The following is a 25,263-nucleotide window of genomic DNA, read 5'->3' on the forward strand; positions in this document are numbered from 1 at the left end:
CTGTTTATTTATATTCTATATAATATATATCTACTATGCGACGACGGTGATAATATTAATTAATAATACGAATTTACGTGTACATAATAATATTATACCTACCATTATAATACGCGATAACCGCACTCCAGATGTAGGTATATATATATATATTATTTAGGTATATTATAATAATATAATATACTCGGTCGGAGGGGTCCAAGTGTATAATTATTTTCACTCTCTCCGTCACTCGATGTACAGAAAAAAAAAACTACCAGTGTTTTCCAGGGTTTTTGTTTTTTTTTATTAATTATTATCGTTTGACAAACGCACGTTGCGCGCTGCCATCCTGCACCCCGGCGGACCGAGAGTCAAACTAATGGCCTTGTGCCTTGTTATTATATTATTTATATGTGCATGTTACGCTTATGGTTATATTATTATTATCCACGCGATGCATATAATTATTCAATTTTTAAACGCGTCCCCCGGTTTAATCTTTTCGGCCGTTCGCCGTAATTCCACAACGGATAATCTGGATTTCATTTCGCGTTCGAACGAAGCATAAATATCACAAGGAAACAGCACGTTTAGACTGGTGCGTGCGTGCGGTCGCCTCCAGATGCAAACGGATTTGACACGTGAAATATTGCGATAATATTTCACAATGTGATGGCAGAAACAACCAAAAACAAGTCGGACCTATGCAAGTGTACGATAAACATTAATATTTTCAAACGACGGGGCAGGCAGGATGTCGCGAAATACAAGGGATGTGTCGGCGGAGGTGTTGTGTGGTGATGGATCATATTCCGAATGTATATTATATAATATAATTTGAGCGTTTGCGTATTACAGAGGCCTTTTCGTTGAACTAGATTTTCAGTTATTCCGTATTCGATCATATTATTATAATAATACATATTTTTTTTTAATGACCTTAAGCCCGGCAATCATGGCCATTAGCTGTTTTTTTTTGTTTCTAGGGGGGAAGAACGGTTGGAACGGTTTTTTTGAAACACGTTTGTATGAGATGGAAGGATTTGTAGCTAAAAATCCCGGGTGGTCACCCATCCGGGAGTTCGCAACACCGGCCTATACGTACTCTCGTAGCATTTCCGCAGTTGAGTGTACGGACCGCGCCACAATAATATTTTATAGTGCACTGTATTGGGACATTAGAACGTATGGCGGATCACGATAAATTGCGAAACACGTGTCCGAAATTTGAATTATTAAAACGTATATATTATTATTGTACAACATAATATAATAACTATAGGTATAGACAAATACAAATTATGTATATAATCTATGCTACAATATTATAAAGCTGAGGAGTTTGTTTGGTTGAACGCGCTAATCTCAGGAACTACTGGTTCGAATTAAAAAACGATTTTTGTGTTGGATAGTCCATTTGTTGAAGAAGACTAAGCATCACGCTACGACCAATAGGAGCCCGGGGCGGTGCTCAAATATGTATTTTGAGATTTAAAATGGAAATGTTTCTTTATAAATGGTTGCTATTGGTTAGGTATAGCCGGTATAGGAGAAATAATTAGTAGAAATAGTATTTGTTTATTATTGGTTATGCCACTCGGGGTAATTGGGTAGATCAGGTACAAACATGCATCAAATCAAATTTTCACACATTACCTACCAAGGTGGCCGAGTTGCACTTACTGCGGCGGGTTACACCCAAAAGGAGTTAAACAATCACAATTTTTTAAGAGTTGTCATTTTTTACGGGCCGCGCGGAGTGCGTGGGATCAGCTAGTATTATTATAAAAGCATAGCTGCGGGGCGTTTATGTGTATAGGTAATGATAAATAAACCGATCCGAAACGGATTTCCGTCTGGGGAATTTGAAATTAAACTTTTCCAAAAAAAAAAAAAAAAAAACGGGTTAATTTATGTGGGTGGGTATATATTATAAAGGTCTTTTATTTCTGGTGCCACCGCTGTTTCTTATATATTTTATGACACTGCCGCCCGCCGCGACAAAAGTCGTGCACTGGGGAAAATATAAGATACCATCGCCCCACCGGAGGACCTGGTGTCACCGGCGCGCATTATTATTATTATTATTATTATTATCATCGTCATCAGTGGCGACGGCTGTTGTTTATTTTTAGCTATAGCTAGCTGTCTGCGCGAACGACATCGCGGCAGTGGCGGGTGCGGCGCTGCAGGTAAAACGTCTGAGGCGGTGGCCCGGGGGGGGGGGGGCACAGGGGAAATTGATCTCGTGTCCTCCGCCGTTGCCCCGGGCTACCAGGTCGCCGCGACGAAACCCGTGACGTAATGCAAGAGTACGTCATCGTTACGAGAACGCCGACTTCGCGTATATAATGATATATTATTATAGGTATGTTATAATACGAATAACGATCGAAGCAACGATCGGTGTTGTCATTGTCGTCTCGTTTAAGACATCGGTCGATCATATATCTATAATATTATAACGACCGTTGTTTAATTTCGGTCGTGTATATTTTATTTTTCGTAGAATATTATTATTGTTCCTCACACGAGTCGTTATAATATATTATATAACTTTTTACCGACTCGTATCGCGCGGTTTTCTGCCGGCTCGCGGGAAAAAAAGACACAAGTCGAAACGCTCACCATTTGTTTTAGGTACACACATATATATATGTATATACAGGGTGATTTATCGAGCGTAAAACCCTCATTATTATCTCGAAAAGTATTAATGTTTTTGGAAATATTTTTTTACATAGTTTCAAGTTGCTAAAAAAACAACATTTTTATTAAAAATTATATTTTTTATCCTTATGATTTTTAAGTTTTTTACTTTTTTGAATGACAGCGTAGAGTTTTAAATTCATATTCCAAAGCAGAATATTTTTCTAAGTATTTTAATACATAAATATCGAATTTAGGACGAGTGGTCTATGAGTTATAAGTATTTAAGGTTTAGACAAGCGGAGTAGTGGACACACATTTGCGGGGTAACCCCATACCACTCCACTCCGCCCATCAAAACTTTAAATGCTTATACCTCATAGACTACGCGCCCTAAATTAGATTTTTATGGATCAAAATACTTAGAAAAATATTCTGCTTTGGAACATGAATTTAAAACTCTATGCTGTCATTCAAAAAAAGTAAAAAACTTAAAAAATTATATAGATAAAAAATATTTAAAAATATAATTTTACAACAAAAACATAGTTTTTTTAACAACTTGAAACTATGAAAAAAAATATTTTCAAAAACATTAATACTTTTTGAGATAATGAGTGTTTTACGCTTTATGAATCGCCCTGTATATATGCCGATGATCGTCTGCAGTTCCCCGGGGTACGTCGACATTTGTATCCCCCTGCGGCCGCGAGTATAGTACACGTGTATAGCGTACGCTACCCCACCGTAATGTCGTTTCGGAAAATAAATTACAGTTCATATCGTTTTGAATCAGGCACTTGTGTTGTTTATGAACAATACTTTTAATATCAAACGGTAATATTATATGACGTGTTGGCAACGGACAAAAATCGAAACGACCGATTGTTTATCTTTTAATATTTATTCCATAGATAGTAATATTCCAAATTCCAAAATACAGTGTCAAGTTTTCTTTGATGCGAATAACCAATAATTTTTAATTGAATTTCGTCAAAAACTTATTAAATATACCTGTATAATATATTATATCATGTATAACTGCGGGTGAACCTTTGAACGTCTTTCTTCTTCAAATTTTAAGCTTAAGTTTTAAAAGCGTACACCCAGGCACGTTCATACACTTAAACGTTAAACTCCCCAGACGACAAACTTTATGTGACCTAATATGTAAATATTATTAATTATACTGTAAGAGATAATTGTTTTCAAGTCTCAAGTGAAGCGAAACATTACATTTTTTTATAAACATTAGTTCTAATACAACCATAGGCGCAAATCACCCAGAAATATTAGGCACCCTTAAGCACCCAAGACATTTCAGAAGAGGGAACATATTTGATATCCTTATTAATAAAATAAATTAAACATTGTATAGGCATATGAATTAGTAGAAAAATTCATTTTTTTAGCTTATTATAAAACATAACTTTCTTAACACAAAGTTTGAATTAGATACAAACAAACTAAATTTAGAATCTTTTTTTTGCATTTTAAGAATTTTTTTAATTTTGGGTATTTGTTTCTTATTTATTGGTACATTTTTTATTTCTTTTTTCGATATTTTTACAAATCCCATTTATTAAAAACTTTTTACTCATGCTGTTTAATTTTAGTCTTATACATTTTTGAAAATGGTTAAAAATAATTAAAAATATAGTTTTAATACAGCTTGATAAATTTGTTTATGTTTTATATTTTAAATTCATTTTTCAGAATATATGTTTAGTGCATTTTAAAGTGCATTAATTGAGATTTTAAATGCATATTTTAAGGTTTTTCACAGCATTAAACACAGAACCATAACTGTAACAATTTATACAAACTAAACAAATTTTTGGTAAAGTTATATAATATTATGTACAGTAAAACTTCCATATTACCAAGTCTCATGGCTTCATGGATGGAAAAAAATAAAAATTGAACAGCATAATTTTGTAAAATAAAATACATTTGGTTTAGTTCCCAAAAATATTTAGTAAAACATTTTGTTAATTGAAAGTTCGTTATATGGCAGTTTCACTGTAGGTAATTATACTAGAAATATGTAACTACAGTGGAAATTTATTAAGGACTATCATATTTCATATATCTTTTAATGCCCATATCTCTCTCTATGGGGATGAATTTATGTGTCCGATAGTCGATCTTGATTCATGAGCCACGATATTGGCACGTGATCATGCCCAGACAGCATTTTTTTGATTAATAATATTATTATAACATTGTAATAACGAATAATATTAGACATTAGTATAACGTTATTATAATACTATTATAATATTACTATTACAAAATGCTGTCTGGGTGATTTGTAATTATTATTTAACTCGACACATTTCGAATGATTAAAGTAAATACAAATGTATAGTTACTTTAATTTTGTTCGTATTCCGTCGATGGGTTTTGTTTTAAAAAAGTATTTTATGTTATTGAATTTAATAAATTAAACAACAAAAAAAGTTACATTTTTGGTTCATCCCTATAAAATATTAAGATAAAAAAAACATAAGCACAAAATATAATATGTGTGAACTTACAAATTGTATGGATTAGAATCGTGTATGTATAAAAAAGATCTCAAGTTGGACTCAATTAAACTGCGAATCGTAGCTACGATAGCAAAACATTATTTTCTTATTTTAGAATAACATGAAGAGTTTCAACGAAAACAGAAATTATATAATATGCATAATCTACTAGCTATAGAATATTTGTTGAATGCGCCAAATTTATTATGAATGTAATGAATAATGACTGACGCTTATTGAGTGGTAATATTCAATTTAGTTTTTATTACAGATTATTGATGAATATATTCGATATAATGAACTTCTATTGAAAACCTTTTTTTTCTTTTTATATGAAAGTGAATTTAGTACAATATTATTATTATTATTAATTAACCTATTATGATTTATATTTATATTTATATAATTAACAATATGATAAGTTTCAAAGCTATTCTATTTAGAAAATATACGTAGGTATAGCTGTATAATAAAATTAGAAAGTAATTTATATTTTCAAACAAGCGGTAAATCATTTACGATTACAGTATTAAATTAATTAATTCATAATCACAATGATAGAACAAAAGTTATTAATTTTAAATGAATTTTGGTTCTTTCCGTGATAACATACTAACCAACCCAAATCAGTGACATGTATGATCAATACGTACTGTTAACTTACATAGTTACATATATGAGTAGAACCATTCCTAGTGTTTCAAACATGCAATAGGTATGGGTGTTTTGTTAGTAGATAGGTAATATAGTTTTGTACTACTATATTAGTCTTAGAATAAACAAATATGTCATAAGATCGATTTGCTAATACAAAAGAGGAAATCAACGTCAATGTAGGTAGTTGTAAAGAAAAATCAATCATAAAGCATAATAATATAAATAGGTATATAATAAATTATCTGATTACGAATTAAAATAAATTAAATATTTCAAAGGCCATTAATTTTCTTGGTCATTATGTTTCGTTGGCAATATTTTTGAAAAGAAGATTCCACTTTTTTTCTCACTCCCTATTTGATATTTTTTCAATATAACTGTTTCATAATGAACTAAACTACTCAACTTAACAACATCATCAATCATCAAGTTCATACTCACGTGTTGATTACGTTAGATATATATATATTTTAATATTTAATGTAATACAACAAAAACGATTGCGTACTAGACCTACATTGTCTTGTTTTTTTTATGGGGGTGGGGGGAGTGTATCAGTATATAAATTATATTTTATTTAAAATATTTATATGTGTTTGAAATTTTAAATTCAGAGATAATTGTGCCAATCGTATTTAATTTTAAATCAGTTTTGAACTTGAATCAAGTGTTACCTATATATTGATCCATTGTAGGTACCTAGATACATGTTTATATTGTGATGTTAGTATTGCTTTGTTTAACATATTGAAAGATTTTTCAATAAATGGTCCGAATATTTAAGACTTGAATACTTGACTGGGTGCAAATAAAGTGTAAACCGTATGATTTTTATTCATCATGTTCGGTTTACTGTAGTCCATTTATATACCTAAAGATACTATAGATTTAAAACCACAAACGTGTAAAACGGTAGAATGAAGATATTTATTGGGAAAGCTGCCAGATTCCACTATATAGTAGACATAAAAACGAAAGGGGTGTCGGGTTCTTCATTTTTCCACTCATCCCTTAAGCCACGCCGGAAGCTTTTAATTTAGGCCACCTGCAGTAAACTTAACGGGTTCGCACACGGGTTCGAAAATCCCGGAAGTTCAGGAAGCAATAAGTCTGATAGTTTTCTCACGTCGAGTAAGACCATATACATATAGGTATGTATTGTATATACACCATAAACGAAACGGTAAAACCACACACTACACACAAACATTTTAAAAATATTACACACACAAACATAGAAAACGTGTTTTTAATAAAAAAAAAACTAAATTAATAATTTGTTTCTAAAAAAATATTCTCAAAAGTGTTATTTTTATTTTAAGTCTAATAGGGTTAGTTTTTTATTATATTCTTATGTAATAAACAATTTAAACACAATTTGCATTTGAAGTAAAATATAATGATAATATTATAATATCTGAATTTCTGTTAAAATGCTTTACCAACGTTGATATAATTGAATTGACTTTTGTTTGGTAATCAAAATATAAACATAAATTCGGGTGATTAATGTTTGTGCAAGCGAAGCAAATAGCAATCGAATCAAGTAAATTGCCTAATGTAAATCGATATTCTGCACAGTCTTCAACATTCCTCTCTTCCATTAAGCCATTATTTTAATCGCATCGGTCGGATAGATATAATAATGTACCTGCTATAACTACCTATAGGTCAATTTTTTCTTGCCGAATAAATAATATTTCGATTAATTTTCGATATGAAACGATAAACTAAACATTAACAACCAGTGAATGGTAAATAACTATTGGAAAATTAATGACAAAATTCAGAGATATAACGGGCCGCTTACGAATCGAGTGATGTTTCCGCATTCTAAAAACACGGTTGACCTAAAACCTCGTCATCTCACTTGTCGGGCTCGGGTACAACAAATTTAGCATACATAATGTTATTACGTATACTATAAACGATTCGTTTTCGATAAACGCCACTAACGGAGGCGAATGATATTTCGATTTCGGTTGCAGCACAAAGGGGGTTGACGGGAGAAAAATGTCCTCGGACGTAATATAGCGGTTCTTACGGACCACTGGTTGATACAGTATGGATTTTCGTCTTTTTATTTTTTTTAGATGTGCCGTATTATATTATGATGAGGCACGCCGATCGCATAATAAAACTGTCGGGGAACGCAGACGAGCATGTCTACTTTTTGGAAGAATGGATTTCGGCATGCGCCGTAGTTGACCCGAAAGAATTTCGTTATACCTCGACACCGTAAACTACAGTCGTTTCAATGATATTATGCGTTACAATTTATAATATTATTGCCGTATAAACCGGAGCATTTTCGTCGGATGCAATAAAACCAAGCCCGCGGCCACTCGTTAACGACGTTTTTCTTTTCGCAGCTCCACGCGCTTAATCGTATAATTATTTTACTTTTTACCAAACAAGACGGACACAAACGACGGACTATAGGCGTATTTTCACAAGTATTTGCACGCGCGCGTGAACCTATAATACTGCATAGTAGGTATATAATATAAGTTATAAAACGCAAACGGCGCGCTCGTACGATTATTGTTGTAGTTGTAATAATATAATAATATGATAATATTATTATTATAGCGTATTTATGATGGTACCAGCTACGGTTGTCGGGCACGGGCACCGCCGATATGAACTAGAAAAATAAAAATATATATTATATGAAAATCGCCGCGTGTTATTCCTCTAGCGTTTGTATCATCACGTTTCAAAGCTTTTAGCGGGGCGTGGTGCACAACGAATAACACCTATAAATATATTATATATATATATATACGTATAAATACTTGTGTGTGTGTGTGTGTGTGTGTTAAGTACACGAATGAAAAAAATAAAAAAAACGAAACGAGAGAAAAGTATATAAAACACCGAAACAAAACAACCTGACAAATTTTTACTGCACACACTGTATGTGTACGCGATAGTGGTGTGTATTCACACGCCTCTCGAATTCACCGTTGTCCGTAGTCTTAGAGTCTCGCACACACACACACACACACACTATGTGTATACGCGTGCACATAAATATCATAAATCAAACAATAAAATTAAATAAATAAATAAAAAAAAAAATTAAACTATACGAAAAACAAACAACTTACAGCTCGAAAAGTATAACGGAACTAAAAAAAAAACATCAGAGTTTGCGGAACGCGTAATGCGACAAACGTGAGCGTCGGCAACGACCGATAATTAAATTTTACGGGAAACGCCGAAATCGCGTTTTTATTATTATTATTATTATTATTGTTTTTTTTCTCTCGCAGCTTTATCTTATCGCGAGTATAAAATCAAATTATTATTTTCGCTCCTACGGATTCAGCTGTTTTTCGGCCAAACCGACGGTCCGCGCACTACCCGTAGAGGGTATATACTTACTGCGCGGATTTCGCCATGACAATATAATATTACGATACATTATCACAACCACTGAAGCTGCGCGCGATGTCAGTCCAGTGCCCCCCCCCCCCCCCACACACACACATTATTGTTATCTATTTTGGGCAGCCAGGCAGGCGTACGTGCCGGTGTCAAAAATGTAAAACCCTATCGGTCCGTCACACTTCTATATTGTTATAATATCATGTCTGTGTGCGAGCAATGAGTATACGCGCACGGACTGCCGGGATAATATTATATCGTCTTACGCGAGATGATGTACCGAAATTGTTATCAACGATTCACTGGACCGCCTGTTGTACCCGACCGAACTGCAGCAGGTCAGCTAACACGCGTGCCTTTTTCGAAAACAGTCATTTGAATGATACTGTATAACGCACCATTATGAATACATATTTTCGTCGGAGTCAACCCCCGTGATGGGTAGGTTAAGTAGTTATGCCGACAGATAACAGCAACACGACCGTCGTGGTGCACCCACGCGATATTTGTGTAGGTATATATAAATGCATCACATTCTATTGGACGGGAATTCCACCGTACTTAGATTGCACCGGAAAATTTGCGGAGAAATTTATTCGTACTTGTGCACATTATACGATATTATATTGATCATGAAAATGTTAGTACCCGTCAGTATAATAATAATAATAATAATATGTGTAAATAGTATTGTTATATGGCGTATTGTATTATACATCTCGCCATATTACGCGTATTTATAAGACCAAAACCAATAAATACACCGAGTGGGATAGAGCGATTTTGTGAATCGTAACATTTTGAGAAAAAAAAATTCACCCAATCAGACGTCCATTGTGATGGCTGCACATCGTGCGTTCAAATGAGAATGATGTTTTCTTAAATGCAACACGATCCAGGTTTTGTACGGTATTATTTCGAGAATATTAGAGCTGGGCTTAAGTTGTTTCAGAGTCAAGAGAAATAATATACGTGTATTCATGTATACATTTGTACAAATATATATAAAATATTAAAAATTCTTGTATCGCTTGTATCGCTATTTAAATATAGTTAGCCGAAAGTTTTTGTTCGATTTTTTCATGTTAATGTCATTGTTATTTGCATCATAAAATACAAATGACGAATGTGTGTTTTAATTGCAGCCTGATAAATTGTCCTAACGAATAGGCAACACGTCAAAAACCACCAATCAACTATTGACAGGTATAGTTTCTTTTCGGTAATGGAATTTTAATAATTGTATAATTTTATTAATTTTTATGAAATTCGCGAGTATAATAACATGAGATAAGTATGATAATCAGCAAAATTACCTTCACCGATGTCATCACTTATCACATTAACGGAACTCATTGCACGTGATCCTGCAGAAGGTATCGCGTCATATTATATTATATCCTTACAGACCGCCAGAAAAGCTCACGCAGTGCAATTTACTATACAATATTATAGTCAATAACGGCAATGACATAGGTAAGTACGGAAATATTCTAATGGGCCGAGTGTAGTGAAATTATTGTTATAACTTATAATGCATATCATTAAAAATATGTCAAATATTATATCATTGTGCATTTCTGAAGTAAACCGTAAAGTCCTCTCGTGTATTGTCCGCATGTCCGCGATGACTTTGGTATTGTATGACGAACACTACTTTACATGATATCAAATACAACAAACGATTTCGGTCGTTAAAAATAACGTCCAAACACAGTATAGGTATACCTACCTACACGGTGCAGACGTGCAGTCACAATAAAATTATGTTATGTGCTCATTGTTCTTTGGTTCGCGAGTTCGTTTTAAATTTATTCACGCGGTCAATTGTTTGGTCGGGTTCATAAAAAAATTTGTCCGTGCATTTTAAAAATAAACGTCATAAAATCTCCGTGTTGTGGCGCTTTCAGGATTGACGCACTTGAATAATTTTTTCATTCAGGATATCTGATAAAAATAGGTCGAGTGGTGTAAAAAGCTTGTATATAAAAACTATTCTAGCGTAATATATGTCGTTATGATTACGTACCTAACCTTTTTGCTCAAACGAAAAACTTTATGCACATAGCTAAATAAAATTGCCCTGCTTAATTCCATACAAAATAATAATTAAAATAATAAATTATTACGTTACAACGAAAATGTTGATATTTATTTTTCTTTATAATTATGTTATATTCAATTATAGGTTAGGTTTATTATTATGTATGTAAAAAGTTAGAAATCAATTATTAATATAATAATTGAAATAATTAAATTTAGACATCCAAGCGGTGTTAATTTTAATTTTTTTTTTTATTTATACATAATCTCGAAAACTTGAAATTTTGTACAAAATCACATGCCATTACCACTTATTACTCTTAACGGGTATACTTGTTTAAGAATTACGCGGCCCGGTACTTGCCTCCCTGGAAATTCTCTGAATTGACTTGGCTAAATGCCAGAATTTTCAACACCAGGAAATTATCGCCAAGAACACGAGTTTTTGTGTCTACTCGGTAAATCTTGCATACGAATAATAGCGTTAATGGAATTTTCATGTTTTGAAGAAAATTATATAACAAATTAAATAATAATTAAAGCACTGGAGTACAAAGCGTGACCCCGGGGCCTGTTGAAAATTAAACGCGTTTCGATTTAATATTTTTAATATGTTTATCCTGTGTAAACACACTGCATTGCATCAAAAATGGGTTTTTTTCTTTTAAACTAGATATGGCACATTTTTTGTCCATTAGTAACACACTGTCGACATTCGGATACTAATTAGGTAGGCATATATATAGGCGTATATGTCGAGTGGACATTTATTAGGGATTATATAGGAGATAGAGACGGATAAAACGAACGTACCTACCTACCAAAAATTGCGAGCAAAAAATATAAAACAAATCCTTCACGTACCCGTTGGTATTATATTATTATCACGTAAAATATTCCGTTGTTTTATACATTTAATGGCGAATGTGCAAATATTACACACGTTGTAGGTATAGCTTCAGTGTAAAACGCATCGCGCACACATATTATTACAAGATCGATATACAAACGAAAAAAGTGTACTGCGACTTAGAACTTTGTATAGTTAACGAGTTATAATTTCGTAACGCAGCCGAAAGAAACATTTTAAATACATCTGTCGACGACATTTTAATTGGAATCCGGAAGAAAGTACTTAAATATTATAAAACACCAAATCACGGTACATGTATAATATTGTATATATTGTATATATTTGATATACCGTCCAATTATAAGTTGTATCATATTCTACCATCATGGTCACTGCAGCAGTGCTTCGCCGGAAAATCAAAGTGAACAATACACAAGTTCAAAACGAGTTTAAGTTTTCCGGAAACGCATAATAATAATTGACTCGTTACTGTTGAGTTTATCATATCTTTCAAAGTGTTTGAAATTTGTCGAGGACAAAATATTGAAGTGTAAAATGTTTATTGTGAGTTTTTTTTAAAAATTATTTATCTAAAAAACAAATTTACGGCATTATTGGCAATTATAGTACACAGTTATTGACAATGAAATTTTATATTGATTTTTACAATGGTTTTTTTAAATGTATATAAATTATAAATACATTAAATTAAATTATAATTAATATTCGCTTCTTTTTAGAACCTGTTCATAATATGACGTACAATATGCACGATGCAGCAATATACGTAATCTACATGCAGAAAAGTATTATATTAGTTATTTTTAAAAGTAAACAATAATATATTTAACATTTTTATTTTAAAATAACATTTTTTTAACAAACATAATCGTATTATTGTTGGTTCTCTCATCAAAAATAATTATTTAATCCCAGGAAAAAAATGTTTTTGTTTTTTTAATCGCTTGAAATAAAATTTTATTATTTTCTTATAATGCATTTAAATCATTCTTTACAATAATATTATAATTTTAGCGTATTATATCAAAATATTATAATATTGCCTGGTCGTATAAATTTATTTTGTACTAGTTAAACCTCAACGAACTAGATAAAAAAAGAGTCAGCACCTATAGGTAGGTACTTTGTTATTTACATAATATATTATACGTTATATTATGTATAATAATTATTAGCGATGTAAAAACAAATCACGAAATTTGTAAAAAAAGAAGGTTTTTTATAAGAACTTGTGTGTTGTTAGTTTATCACTTGTGTCAACGTAAACTAAAATTAAAAGTATATTTATTGGCTTAAAATTAGACAGACAAAGCTTAGCAAAATACGCAAACGCTGTTTAGAATTTTCAAAAGTTTTGGCGATATGCGTCTTTTTTGACTGAAACTATTTTGATATTGACATGTTTAAAATGTTCATAGATTATTGTTTAATTTTTGAACTAATTTGTTTCTGCAAATATTTTATTATCTGTATATTTATTGTTCTATACATTTATTATGCGAATAGATAATAGTTTAAACGTAATGAAAGAGATTGACAAAGAAATAGAAAACTTTAAAACTTCAATTTGGAAAGTAGCAAGAAAAATTATAAAGTATTTGGGTACCTACATATGAATTTAATATATCTATTTTTATTTTAGTAATTAAGTATACAGTTATATTATCAAGAAAACTTATAGAAAAGCAATAACAACAAATATTAATAAATTAACAACCAATATAGTAAAAGTATCTCTTACGCTCTTTCAATGGGCTACATACAATTTTTAACAGAACATATTATACAATATTTAAGGAAAAACAAAAAATATAAACTTTTAAAATGCATCAAGTAATTTAAATTACTTTTTTTTATAATTATCTATTTCTCTGTGATTGCTTGAAAATTCATAGAAATGTAATATTACTTAGGAGCAGTAAATACGCATATAGGTACCTATACCTATACAAATATTGTTTTATATACATAAACCTACTACCATTATCATTATTATTTAAGTACAATATACTTAAAGTATTATAATATGCATGAAAATTCCTCTTGTAAGAACAATAGTCATCGCGTATTTGTTAAATGAAATGTTTATTTCAATCTGCAACACTCTTATGGTTACGAATGAAATGTGTGAATTACGTATGATTAAAAGCATGTACTATATTATGGGCTTAATGTTCGATTTGTTTGCTGTTAATGTTTTCTTCACTTAAAGTTAAGAATCATTGAAATTGTACCTAATTTTATTTTTTTCAGTGTCTTCTTAAATATGAAACAAGAAAGAACAATGATGTAAATTAAATTAAATGGCGCGTTTGTTAATTTCGATCATAATATATGCTGTATAAACCACAATAAACTCATGGGACAATAAAGGATAATTACAAAGATTTTCAGCAAACTGTCGTCACCCAAGTGATGGGATTGTGTCGTAAGATCTTAAGGATTATATGAGATAACAATACAAGAGGTAAAAAAAATTAGTGACAAATGACAATTGAGTAAATTACAGTAATGGTGTGAGGAATTCAACAACGTTTTCCCTTATTGTTCACAATTTATTTTCAGTATAAATTGTATGTTTTATATTATTGTCATCATGCACATTCTTATTAAATAACATAATATAAAATCTAATTATTTATCACAAATGAGATGATTTACACAGAAAACGTAAATTACTTGCATTCACTATCCACATTGCACATTGTCGACTTATGATTAAATGTCAAGTAATAAATTTAGAAATTTATTAATTTTTCTAGACAAGCGTAGGTATAATATATATGTGTAGGTACAAGATGAATCAGTTACTGAGGCTGACCGAAAATGATATTTAAGTTCATACCTAAGGTACAGCGGTTTTAATATTTTGGATGATTACAATTTTAATAATATAATAATGTACCAATAACTCCAAGTAGAAATAATGTAAATCGAGTGTGTTTTACTTACGGAATAAGTTAATTATATTTGGAGTAGGAATTCAACAGGAGAACGGCCACATTATTAATTGATATAATATAACACATAATCGTGATAATCGTGTTTTTAATTATTTAAAACATTTTAAGAAACATTTAACAATACGGGTTCCTAAATGAAATATAATATGGAATAGGTAGATATCATATTGTAAGTACCTACCTGCGTTTTCGTGTAGATTACACATTGCGACCTTCCCTGGTATTTTAATTAATTATTCTATTATACCCACACCCACCTAACACTCGTCTCGTTTCAGTCACGTACAAACTTTATGAAATTGTTATTTTTAATTTGTTAGCAAAATGATAAATAATTATATTCAAATAATATAATTATTCCGATCAGGGCTCATGTTTTTTTATGTCGAATCGTAAGTTCATTTTATAAAAACGTGACATCAGTAATTCGCAAAAATAGCTAGATAATACAATATTAATTAAACTTCCAGTCTTTATATCGATACAATAAATTACGAACCTTTATTTTTGTTTTGAAAAAAAAATACAGAATATAAAGTATAAACTGGACTTAAAAATGTTCATTTTATTTTTCAAGATCGAGAATTATTGAAATGTTTAGTGAAAATTAAGTAAATCAATTATTTACAAACAAATAGGTAGGTACATTTCGTAATAAACTATGGTCATATATCCAAATATTCAATAGAGTCGGAAGATTTTAACTACACACCAAACACCCCATAATATCGTGCTGCCAATGGGATTTCATAGCGTATTTTGTTTTGTTTTCAAGTATATTATTTGATTTTATTGCAATATTGATTTTGCAATGCGTTATGGGGGTCGACCGGAAATTTGGCAGACGACGCACAAAACGAAGGGTTCCCTATACGACTATACGTTATAATATTCAGTTTACACTAATTACACATAGAGTTGCACGTATCGAATTCAGTTTTTGAAAAATATTTTAACTTGTGAAGGGATTAAAAATAAAGCTGAATTTTAAAACAGTTATTTTAACAACTCGTAGCCACACAATTTAACAAGGATTATGCGACTATGATATTATAATAGTAGTGAATGAGTTAAGTGCATAATAATGAATATCTACGCAATAATTTAATAAAATATAATATTTTGCAGTTTGGGCCTACATTTATTTCCATTAATGAAACGTTAGCGAAATAGGTACATAAAATCTTAAACACAATCCATCCATATTGGAATTTAAACTATTACGCATAGTTAAGTGAATTAACAATTAATTTCATTAACAGAACTGGTTTATAGATACGTTTTTAAATAATGCAAATCTATTAAAATATTTCTTTTTAGATGAAAATGAAACGTATAATATAATAGTAGAACTATAGTTAATCGTGTTTAGAAATTTCATTGCAGTTGTTATTTGAGATTTACGAAAGGCCAACGTTTTTTAACATAATTCATAATATTGTATGACTATAACGTAACATAAATAAATTTCAAAGTTCTTGAAACAAGCAAATGTTAGATAATTAAAATATTCGAGATACATTAAAAAAATGTTTAATTACGCTCGAAAATGTATTTTGGTTTTGGAAAAACGACGATATTGTATAACGTTATACCCTTATATTATAACAATATTTAAGGTCTAACGAAATCGTACATTTCTAATTTGTGCATGATACCTATATATTATAATATACTATTGCAATGATAAAAAAAAAAACATCACTGGTTTTACTGAAATCTGATCCAGTTAAAAGCGGTTTGTATTATATTATTAAGTTCGATTTCAGGATAATTAATTGTCGTCGATACCGTAGTAGGCAGTCGAATACATATTATATAATTGTTTTGATTCTATACAAGCGAACATTTTAAAATTTTTACCCCCTCGAATATTGATATTCGATAAAATTAAAACCGTATAATCAGGGTAATATAATATAATAATATAATATAATATTATTGTGTGACCAATAACCTTATACTTATGGCTCTGACATACCTGAAAAGTAAGACACATAAACGCGTGCAGAGCATAATATATTTGTAAAATTATTTCTCGGACGCATAATATTTGCGTACACACAACGACATCAGTACAATATTATTAAAATGTAAAACGGCAATTTTAACAGTTATGACAACAGCCGTGGGTGCCCATCACTACGTGTCTGTTATTGTAGCGCATAAATTTTTATAACATATGCGAGCCTACTGAAATGCGATAAATGAACAATATTATTGAAGATAAATGTGTAAATAATATTATTACCACACATGTACCACATACCGCACCTATATATTATACCCAATCTGTCGCCCGCACCAGAACCCTATAATTATGACATCAAAGATAAACAAATAAAATAAATGTATATACACTATTATCATAATATATTATAGTATGCACAAGTACAACCGTTGCGATTTTTGAACTATCCGTGAACAAATAACAACAACGACGACGACAACAAAATGGTAAAAAGTATAATTTATTATTAATCGCTGCTGACAATGTAAATATTAATATAGACAATATTACAGAGTACACGACTGTTGTGTTGTTATCGGCACGACGTCACGGTATCTCGCGACGGGATGATTATAATGTTATAATTATTAATTATTAATTATAATTCACCTAATAATTTATTATTATTAACGCACGTCGTCACGACGACGAAGATTATAGAGAGAAAAAATAAACAGTCGCGTGCTCGTTATTGTTAACTCTACTCACCGCTGGTCGGCGGCGTCTACTCGGCGGCGGCGGTCTCGCTACAACAAGAGAACACGGCCCTGCATTTCGCGCCGGCGAGGCCCACGTCCGTCGCTGTCCGTCGGCCGTGGAGATGTGTCGTCTGTCGGCGCGCGCGAACCGAACACGGAGGACCACACCACCACCAAACCGAGCAACAGAGAGAACACCTCCTGCTGGTGCTGCTGCCGCTGGTGCTCTGCATGTATACGCGGCGCACAGTCGGTGTGCGCGCGTAACTCGCCGCCGCCGCCGCCGCCGCCGCCACCGACCGGGAGTGCGCGTATCGACCGGGCGCGGGCAGCCCCCCGGAGACTGGGCCCGGTGGACCACCAACGCAAGCGCCGTCCCGACTTTTGTGGGTGGCCGACGGGGTGGTCTGTGGCTGGCGGCGGTGGTGGTGGGTGTCGGGCGGCGGCGGCGGCGTTCTCCGATGAGGCGCGCGCGACGACGACCCCGCCGAGGGCCTAATGAAGCGCGAGCGATTGACGTTCCGCAGGAGTTTTTTTTTAAATAAAAAACGTTCATTTTATTTTCGATGTCAGTCTCCGTCGGTCCCTCCGACAACCCTCCTCAGGTAGACCGTTTTTCCTTCTGTCGGCAAGGGCGGTGGTCACTGCAGGGCGTCTGCAGCGGTCGACCGGACGTGTGTGTGAGATGTAATAATCAGTAATTATTTAGATGTAATATGGGTACGGACAAACGGCGAACGCGTGGGTGCAACTATGGTTAAAACTCTGGGGGGGGGGGGGCTGCAGACCTAACCAAAACTTTTACCTTCAAATAACCCGTAGGGATCCACTCCCAAACCTCCCTCCAGCATACCACCATCAGACATTTTAGATTCTGAGCGAAGCGAATTCACGTGACACTATCGTGAGCCAAGTTAGCCAATCATAAAAATGGTCTACACACAGTTCTGTACACCCACCGCTGTATTATTATGTTCCTGTTTTTTTTTTTTTAACATTAATAATATTAGAACATGAAAATAACAAAAAACCAACACCATTTCATAATTTAGCCAGAATTTTTTTTTTTTAGGGGGATGCTTAATTTTGAGCGTCTCCTATCTACCCTTAGTTGTAACACTGCAATGGATCATACATATTACACAGCATACAATTCCTAATATTAACAGCAACGATCGATAATACTATGCTCGTAATTATTTTTATAGAGTTGTAATTAATACTATAATTACCTACATAATATTATGTCGTGTATAAACGCGAACAGTAATTACTATCACGGGGAGTGAAAAATATGTTCCCAACCCCTATAGCATTAGGGGATTATCGTAGCTGCAGCGACTCCCTCCCCAGTATATTATAGGAACATTAGAATCTTCGTTCTCGCAAATCTTAATAACTACAACACCATCTTGTCCGTTGATGAGGGATTGGCTAACTATACTACTGGGACAAATTTAGTCCACGGCTTAACTCGACGCGACTCACAAATCACGGTTTTATGTTGTAAAGTAAAATATAAACATGATACGAACAACATAAAATTTGACCATTTTTTTGCCAGTCGTAAACATTTTTATTTTTACTCCGTTGCCGTATAAATTCTCTTTAATGTGCGTAATGTGAATATATAGTACAGTCTTATTATCATTATATTATACAGGTTACGAGTCATTCACACGCATAACATTCATTATGATTGCTTCGATTTGAGTTGACATGATAAAAATGATCATGGGAGTTGGTGGTGTGAGGGTAAAATGTTAAGACGCAAAGAACGAGATAAAGATCAATTACATAGGTACTTAAAAATGTTGATCCAATTTTAAACCACCCCTCTTCTTTGTACGCATTTGCTAGTGATCGATTTCTGAGTTCTGAGTCAAACAAGACTTATACGAACAGATATTATTAGCTTACATTAGGTATACCTTAAAATATAATATTAAAAAACATATTGTATGACTCTGTATGCATGATAGAACGATATGTTTTTACCTACCTAATAACTTAAACAGAGTTACTGAGTACTGAGGGTTACCCGATTATTATACACGTTGGCCGATAAATTTTTTACTAGGATTGTCCAAACCAGCTCCTATTGTAATGACTATTATTGCTATGACAACTGATAAGTATATTAAATTAAAAATATACACAAATCCGACGCTCGGCGGTCATGGCATCGATCAGCTCGGCTTCGATTTGAGATTCGTTTTTCACAGTGAACATCCTCGAGGGCGCAATATTAGACGAATAGTGATGTACAGTATGTGAAGAGACGAGTCATGAACAAGACTTCGTGTAACTTTTGGCCCGAAGAAGGGCGCAGTTCGATTTTCGATATAGCAGTGACAACGGGTAACAACGCCCCCGGGCGGCTCGTAAAAGTGGGATGCACATCAGTCACCCACATTATTTGCAGGCTCCTTGTAGGAATATACAGTGACAATATCATAATCTCTACGACGCTAATTTAAAATTTATAAACCTATAATGTGCGCGTATATTGTGTTGTATACGGGATAGGAAAATCCAAGTAAGTATATCTATGTGACATTATGATCGCGGTGAAATATGGTGACACACCCAATTTTGTTGTAAGGTTATATTTAAAACATATCCTAACGGCCGAGCTACGACATTTCCTCGCAGAATTATCGTGATATTTTTTTGATATTATAATGATAAAACAACTAAACAAATAAAATAATAGAATATTGTAGAATGGAATTACCGCGTGAACCACAATTCTTCGTTTATTCGCATTCACCCGGTCGAATGACGGGTTGCACACTAGTGTCTATAGCCCCGACGTCGAGGACTTTTTTGTGCGTTCTAGAGTGCAATAATTATGCATGTGATTTCATTCATTATTGTTCTTTATTTGTTTTATCTTTGTTAAACATACCTATGTTTATATTATTCAAATTTTAATATTTGACGGTATGGTTACACTGTTACAGTACACATATGTAGAGGGACAATTTTGATTTTCTGCCGTCTATATATTATGCGTTATTAGTAAGTTATATTATAATACTATTTAAATAGTGTTTGGCGGCATGCTTTTGTTTGCAGATCCAAAGATATATGCACACTTTTTTACTCGTATATTATATTAATTGTAATAAAATAACGTTAGAAGTGTGTCGTGTGTAATGTGTATTATGTGTAACTTAAATTCTGCATAGCAATACAATTTGATCAAAAGATTTAATTGGTATGTTTACAAAAAAAAAAAAAAAAAAATGAAGTGAGTAGGTAGGTAATTAATTAAATATTATAAACTGAAAATTATATAAAAACAATAATTTATTTTCTAGTATAACTAGAAAAATCATAAAAAAAACCAGAGTTCGTGTTTTTGAAGTAATGTTACTGAACTCACTTACTCCGTCTAGTCGTATTATTCTTATAGAGATCTAAATACATTTCAGTTTTTTAATATGACTTATTCCCATAATTTGTCAAAATATGTTATTTATCTTACATAGTTTCGTTGGAACTATAATTTTGAGTAGAATATTGTCACAAAATTGGTGAATCACTGGACACTAAAGTGATGTAAAAATAATATTTATAAATTGTAAGTACAATCTTTTTTCAAACAAATCTGAATACTCGTCTAAGAATAGTTTTAACAATAAGAATAATTTGAAAAAATGAATTAGTAGTTGAAATATTACCGATTTTACTTTTGCACACAACAATTAATTAATTAAATAATAATATAGTAAGTTCGTGTTTGACAGTCAACCGTGCAACACGTGTGTACCATACCTCGTTTTAATAGCTCTCGATATCAAAGAAACACGCTGACACACACGACTCACGAGTAATATGCATTTAAATTAAAATACCTATACTATATTACAAATATAATTAGATAACAAACACGCACGGCCTATAGTCGCTCAGATAATGGGCGACGACTCCACAGCCGGACTCCTCGAAAGCGGCAACATCACTATCTACTATCCAATTAAAACCTCAACCAATTAACCATATCTCTAATAATGTTCACGAAGAATTAATAACACCACCAACATCTCCGAAGTCCAACTACACGGTAAATAATCACAATCTAATAACGTTTCAAATATAGACTCAAATACCGAAAACGAAAAAAAAAAATATTCAACATTTTGTTGAGGCAACAACAACCAAACAACTACCTTTCCCAAACTGAATCAATAGTCTTCACGGAAATTTACGGCATTAAACAAATAGATAACCTTATAACCAGTTCATCAGAAAAAAAAAAAATGTAGACTCAATAAATAAACAGTTAGCACCTTTTGAGCCAATTGTCGGCCTAAACGATAAGATACCTATGGGCCTAACCTTCACACAGTTCAAGAACATTTTAGAAAACTCCTCCAACAAATTTATAAACATCTAAGATTTGTGTTAAGTGTCCGGCACTGACACAAACAAAGTATTTAAAACAATTGAGTTAATAAGACCTGCACTCATCGACAGAATAATCAAGACCAAAATTACCAAACTTGCAAACATCCTTTTCCAAATCATGCCCCCCCCCCCTTCGGACGAAAACCGCAGACATATCCCATATCCTTTTTAATCACCTTAGCCTCCTCCATTTTTCTACGACTGTACATCTTATATCAACTTAATTAATTTCTACTCTTTTTCTCTTTACCTTAATTTCTCTGAATTTCCAATTAATTATGAGTTCAACAGCAAAGAAATATATGTCAACTCAACTTTAGAAGTGATAGAAATTCAGGCTTTCTTCGAGACAACAATAACTATATGCAATATATATATCCCCGACAGTACTCCTCTTTCACTCCAAGAACCAAACTCAATAATAATACAACTCCGCAAACCTTTCTTAATTCTGGACTTCAATAGCAAAAACATCATATGAGGATCATCACAAACCAGCATTCATGGAAAAATAATAGAAAAATTATTAGAAAATTCTTCACTGATACTATTAAATAACGGCTACCCGACAAGACTGCACAGTTCTTTATCAGCCATCAACTTAACAATATCCAGCAACTCAAATTCAACAAAAAAATTTCCTCAACCTCAATTATAAGAAAAAGGTGTCGGTCTGCTGTACAGTAGGTTACAAGTAGGTCACTATAATGGATTGTGTTAAATTTTAATTTAATGATATAATATCATTGTATACGTAAAACGATTCTGAGCGAAGACGGTCAGTCAGCGTATGATATATTACTAAGTATATTTGATGACGTTATTGTAAATAAAGTAATTTATTTACCAGTGTATGTGAATTGTGAAACCTTGTTTTATATTTTCAATCCTTAGCTATAAAAGTTGAACATTTCATACATTTTTAACTACATATACCATTTTAAAATTTGAAATTTGAAAAATTTAGTCAATATTCGAACTTTAAATGCTTATAAAAAAAAATAGTGACTCTATATTTTCAATATTTTTGTAATGTTATTGTAACAATATATTAGGAACTTTGTATTAAATTTTTGAGTTTTTCGACCCAACGAATAAAATTTAATTGACATGAAAAAAAAACTTAAAAATTGGAAACTATATATGTCCGTAAACCGCTCAAGATAAGTCAAAATATTTTGAACATTTATCGTGTATATTGATAAAATAAACATATGGTGTAAATTTCAAATATCTACAGTTATTCGTTTTTGAATCACACTAAAAACCAAAATCGATTTTGTCGATTTCCGTTTTCAATAATTTTTGTTTTGATTTTCCCTGCGCTTTTGAAACCTTCCGAATGCACCAACTAGATTCACTTTCCCATGACAGACACTAAATTTTTTTTAAAAAAAACATATATCTTTGTAAAATGAATACATTTACCGCTCAGTTCACAATTTAAAATTCAAAAACCAAACGAACACGAAAAAGTTACAGATGCATACGATACCGTTATATTTATATATTGTAAATGTAATGTGTATAGTGAGTGTCATGCAGTGTCAGATCACTGGTCTGGATAGAAGACTTTTTAGGAGTGAGTTCACGCGCGTACGTGTTTCCAGTAAAAGTCCATTTATGAATTATGAGCGATTAAAAATGTCAACATGAAATATAATTATGTAATATTAGCATATTTTACGCGAAACCTTAAAACAAATTAATCAAAATAGTTTAGCATACAGTCTAATTATAAACAATTTATTCGAAAACTTAATATACTATGTGACGTTGTTATTATGTATTTTAAGATCAGTGATAATTATTATTGGATAATTAATAATTCTTAATCGTTTTGCGTTTATCTATAATCTGAAAAGTTATATTCACGTTTGATATTTCTTAATTTTCAAAATAATTTATTATAAGTACCGTAATATACAAATATACAATTGTATCACTTGTATCTTGTATATACATATGAATTGTTAGCTATATGCCTATTGTGATACATAACATGTTATTTTAACGTATAAGTGTATAAGTATAACTGATTGTATAAAGACGTCTAATGTAAGCTCGACACGAATGACAAGGTAGATTATCATAATTTATGGAGTAGGTAGGCATATTAAATATACGCGTGCTTCTTATTTAATTAATGATACAATAAATTAAAGTTAATAATTACTCAAATAATATAAAACAGAGGTTGAGAATATAATAATAATTAAACATTTTTCTTATTGACATTTTGGACAATATAAACATTTTGTGAAATATATATCATTACACAATTAATTAGTTATTACTTATATATAACCTATGTTCTATATCAACGTTAAGCAGATATATAATGAAGTGTCATATAAAATGATCTGCCGTCTGCCTTTAAACTGTTAAACAACCCATAAACAATAATTGTCATGACTAAAAATTAAATTATATTGAATTATCTACTTTTCAGTTGTAGAATTTTAATGTATTCATAAAATATTTATGTACCAATCCAGTATCCATTTTATTTTATTTTAAGTCGTAAATAGACAATAATAGAAAAAAAGTAATATAATATGTACATGTAAAAAAAAAATGGTACCTATAATGAAAATTCTATTAACGCTCAGATAATTTGAAATGGTATACAAATATATGCTCATGGGATACCTCGTTTATAGGTACTGCATAATTATATAAAGACCACGTGCTAGAATAAATATTTAAAAAAAAACGGAAACAAATAATAAATAAATATAATAATAAAATAAATGAAAGGGCTTGCCGCAACAACCAGATTAATCTACTTTAACAAAAACGAGCTTTTTAGAACATTATTCATGGAAGAAATATTAATATTTTGGTAGAAAAATCAGAAAATTCGCTTTATTATTTTCAAAAATATCTCAAAATGAATTATTTCCCGCTAATTATGGTAAATGAGATAAAGAATTTTGTTTTGCTTGTCCTGAGCAATTAGTAAAATGTGACTTATCTGGTTGTTGCAGCAAGACCTCACAATTATTGTAAGTAGGTTTTTATTTTTTTCCATCGTCCAAAATGT

General features: G+C 31.9%; 1 protein-coding gene across 5 annotated transcripts in view; it reads right to left on the bottom strand.

Moving 5' to 3' along the window:
- The window catches only part of LOC132945882 (glutamate-gated chloride channel), a 37,149-nt gene extending 19,099 nt beyond the window's left edge, over positions 1-18,050 (bottom strand). For 2 of the 5 annotated variants that reach the window (XM_061015680.1, XM_061015681.1), the window contains exon 1: positions 17,812-18,049. The gene's annotated coding sequence lies outside the window, so the exon portion shown is untranslated. Of the gene's footprint in view, positions 1-17,811 lie in introns of all 5 variants that reach the window. The other 3 variants (XM_061015683.1, XM_061015684.1, XM_061015682.1) reach the window with 2 other exon arrangements.
- Between the last annotated feature and the right edge of the window lie 7,213 nt (positions 18,051-25,263).

Source organism: Metopolophium dirhodum, chromosome 5 (assembly GCF_019925205.1).
Source record: "Metopolophium dirhodum isolate CAU chromosome 5, ASM1992520v1, whole genome shotgun sequence".
In the NCBI taxonomy this organism is placed as follows: Eukaryota; Metazoa; Arthropoda; class Insecta; order Hemiptera; family Aphididae; genus Metopolophium; species Metopolophium dirhodum.